This window comes from Bos indicus x Bos taurus, chromosome X (genome assembly GCF_003369695.1).
Source record: "Bos indicus x Bos taurus breed Angus x Brahman F1 hybrid chromosome X, Bos_hybrid_MaternalHap_v2.0, whole genome shotgun sequence".
NCBI lineage: Eukaryota > Metazoa > Chordata > Mammalia > Artiodactyla > Bovidae > Bos > Bos indicus x Bos taurus.
In genome coordinates this window covers 90694795-90699208 of record NC_040105.1, presented here as the reverse complement: position 1 = coordinate 90699208, position 4414 = coordinate 90694795, and positions in this window count along the sequence as shown.

Below are 4414 nucleotides of genomic sequence, written 5' to 3'. Positions count from 1 at the left end.
GTAAGCCTTGGGAGTTGGTGATGGACAGGGAAGCCTGGCTTGCTACCATCCATGGGGTTGCAAAGAGTATTTGTAAACAACTGAGGGTAGATCTGGAGTTTCACAGGCGGCATAGTGGTTAAGAATCCACCTGCCAATTTAGGAGATGCAAAAGATGTGGGTTTGACCACTTGGTCAGGAAGATCCCCTGGAGTATGAAATGACAACCCAGTCCAGTATTCTTGCTTGGAAAATTCCATGGACAGAGGAGCCTGGCGTGCTGCAGTCCATGGGGTCATAAAGAGCCAGACAAAACTGAGCGACTGAACTGAACTGATGCTGTTTGTTGTCTGATACTTTGTAAGTGAACCGTGAAAACAGTGTCAGACTTTATTTTTTGGGCTCCAAAATCACTGCAGATGGTGATTGCAGCCATGAAATTAAAAGACACTTACTCCTAGAAGGAAAGTTATGACGAACCTAGATAGCATATTCAAAAGCAGAGACATTACTTTGTCAACAAAGGTCCATCTACTCAAGGCTATGGTTTTTCCAGTGGTCATGTATGGATGTAAGAGTTGGACTGTGAAGAAAGCTGAGCACTGAAGAATTGATGCTTTTGAACTGTGGTATTGGAGAAGACTCTCAAGAGTCCCTTGGACTGCAAGGAGATCCAACCAGTCCATTCTGAAGGAGATCAGCCCTGGGTGTTCTTTGGAAGAACTGATGCTGAAGCTGAAAATCCAATACTTTGGCCACCTGATGTGAAGAGTTGACTCATTGGAAAAGACTCTGATGCTGGGAGGGATTGGGGGCAGGAGGAAAAGGGGACAGCAGAGGATGAGATGGCTGGATGGCATCACCGACTTGATGCACATGAGTTTGAGTGAACTCCGGGAGTTGTTGATGGACAAGGAGGCCTGGCGTGCCACAATTCATGGGGTCGCAAAGAGTTGAACACAACTGAGTGACTGAACTGAACTGAAGTGAACAGGAAGAACACAGAGATCATAACTCCGAGTACTAAAAATATATAATCATGAAGATAAATGTAGTTGAGTTATTTATTGTCCCCTCTAAACATTGAGACTTTTCTTTTTTTTTTTTAATGACTGAGTTTTTCCATGAACTGACTTACCTGCAGTACTTTCTGTATTACCCAGATGTCCACCCATAATTAGTGATATTGTTTTAACTTTGTTTTTAATTTAAAAAATACTCATGTGATCTTTCTCTTTATGTAGGCCCTAAAAATGCTTCAAAGAAATGCATTGTAATTCAACAGCAATGTGAAATAATAGTAAGAAGATCACAGCATATACCTTTTCTACAAACTGCTTTAGTTGCAGTTAGAGCTGTTTCAGGCTTCTCAGGTAGCGCTAGTGGTAAAGAACTTGCTTGCCAGTGCAGGAGACATAAGAGACTAGGGTCACATCCCTGGGTTGGGAAGATCCCCTGGAGGAGGGCATGGCAACCCAATCCAGTATTCTTTTTTTTTTTTCCACTATTTTTTTATTTTATTTTTTTAACTTTACAATATTGTATTGGTTTTGCCATATATCAATATGAATCCGCCACAGGTATACACGTGTTCCCCATCCTGAACCCTCCTCCTTCCTCCCTCCCTGTACTATCCCTCTGGGTCATCCCAGCAATCCAGTATATGGACAGAGAAGCTTGGCAGGCTATATGGACAGAGGAGCTTGGCAGGCTACAGTCCATGGGGTTGCAACGAGTTTGACATGTCTGATGCTACTTAGCAGCACCAAGAGCTATTTCAAGAGGTGAGGTCTTTCATCAGTTTATTTTACCCTTGACTGAAATTCATCTAAAAAACACAAAAACTCCATTCTTCTTTTCATCCTATGGTGGCATGATTTTTTTTCAGGAGGCGTGATTTTTTTAAAAATAGCTTCTGAAACTTTAAAGGAATGTACAAACTGTAGTTATCAACGCTCTAAAATTCTCTTATGAAAGAATTACAGAACTGTAGAGAGAATAACCTCTTCCTACCCTGTGCAGGTTAAAACTCAATAACATGTACACCCATGGCTGATTCATGTCAATGTATGGCAAAAACCACTACAATATTGTAAAGTAATTAGCCTCCGATTAAAATAAATAAATTGATTTTTAAAAACCTCAATAATTAATTAATGTATGAAATTTATATATTTGGATACTGCTTTTCATTTTCCAAAATGCTTCATGGACATTATCACATTTAACAACTTTATGATGATGTCAGGGTAGGTAATGTCACCCTTGTTTTATAAATGGAGAAACTGAGGATTGAGAGGTTAGCAGAGGTCATCTACATCCTATAAGAGTCAACCAGCATCAAGACTCAGGCATGCTAACAACTGGTCTCATGCTTTTTCCATGATGTCAACTGCTTCCTCCAATTAATTATAGAAACACATTTCACCCATACTACTCTAGCTTCCATTATATATTGCAGTGTCCAGCACAGCAGGTGAGAAACACCTGAAATGGGGGTGAGCACATAATGAAAAGACGAGCACGTATAATTTGGCAAGCAGGGAGTCAGGGGGCCCTCCTGCTCTCCATGGCAGGAAGACAAAATGGCTCCTTTCAGCCTCCACTTTTATTAGCAGAAGTCACATGAGATCATTGGGGAATAGCTATACCGGGGAGTGTGATTAGCTAGGCTCTGCTGTTGATCAAGAATATCTTGTTTTGTTTCCATGGAGACAGACGCAGGGGTAGGCAGTGAAGAGGAGCAGAGAGCACGTCCCTCCCCAAGAATGTCCGTTTGGCATGCTTACTAGGACAATCACGAGGGCGCAGTTTGCTGCACCCTCGAGTCATGGGGCAGGTTCTGGTCTCTGCTCCACCAGGCTGCAACAATACATAGCCATGAATCCCTTGACATTCCTTGCAGTCTGTGCTTTAATGTAGTATACAGTTTAAAAAAATTATTGAGGTATAGTTGATTTGTTACAATGTTGTGTTAATTTCAGGTGTAAAGCAAAGTGAATCCCTTAAATATATACATATGTCCACTTTTTTTAAGATTCTTTTCCCATATAGGCACTTCCCCTAATAGCTCAGTTGGTAAAGAATCCACCTGCAATGCAGGAGACCCTGGTTCGATTCCTGGGTCAGGAAGATCCACTGGAGAAGGGATAGGCTGCCCACCCCAGTATTCTTGGGCTTCTCTTGTGGCTCAGCTGGTAAAGAATCCACCTGTAATGCAGGAGACCTGGATTTGATTCCTGGGTTGGGAAGATTCGGAAAGACTACCTACTCCACTAGTCTGGCCTGGAGAATTCAACTCTTTGGCCTGGGTTGCAAAGTGTCTGACACAACTGAGTGACTTTCACTTTCTTTTCCCATATAGGCCATTACAGAGTACCAAGTGAAGTTCCCTGTGCTACACAGTAAGTTCTTATTGGTTATCTATTTTATGTTAGAGTCATGTGTGTGTCAATATCAGTCTTCCAATTTATCCTTCCCCCTCTTACCCATCCCAGTTTTCTACACCTGTAACTTTATTTCTGTTTTGTAGATAAGTTCATTTGTAGCTTTTTTTTTTTTTAGTCCACATATAAGTGATAGTATGTGATATGTCTCCTTCTCTGATTTACTTCACTCAGTATAGCAACCCACTCCAGTACTCTTGCCTGGAGAATCCCATGGACGGAGGAGCCTGGTAGGCTACAGTCCATGGGGTCGCAAAGAGTCGGACACGGCTGAGTGACTTCGCTTTCGCTTTTTTGCTTTTCATTTGTAGCTTTTTTTTTTTTTAGTCCACATATAAGTGATAGTATGTGATATGTCTCCTTCTCTGATTTACTTCACTCAGTATGACAATCTCTAGGTCCATTCATGTTGTTGGAAATGGCATTATTTCATCCTTTTATGGCTGAGTAATATTCCATTTTGTATATGTACCACATCTTCTTTATCCATTCCTCTCTTGATGTACTATAGATATTGATGTTTATAGGGAAGGATCTACACATAGTATTTTCTACTGTAGGAACTGAATGTTTGAGTGGATTATTGTACTGACATAAGATGGAAGATATTTTTCTTGATGGGGAATTAAAACTTTGTTTTTTCCAGAAAATGGCTAATTTTTATACTGAATTACTTTCCATGTAAACAGAGCCCATTCTCCTCTAAAGCATTTCCATAGCTATCCAAGATATGACAGTCCTAGCTTTCTCTCTCTAATAATGGATGTTGTTGATGCTGTTGATATCCTATACATATCATAGCATGTAGATATTTAAACTTTTTAATTAAGATTTTATTTTTAAATAATTCAAAGTTCACAAGAAAAACTAGGGAAGGCACAGAGGTATACCCTCTGTCCCACATGCATAGCCTTCCCCATTATAAACATCTCACAACAGAGAGGTACATTTGTTACAATTGATTAACATACTTTGACACATCATAATCA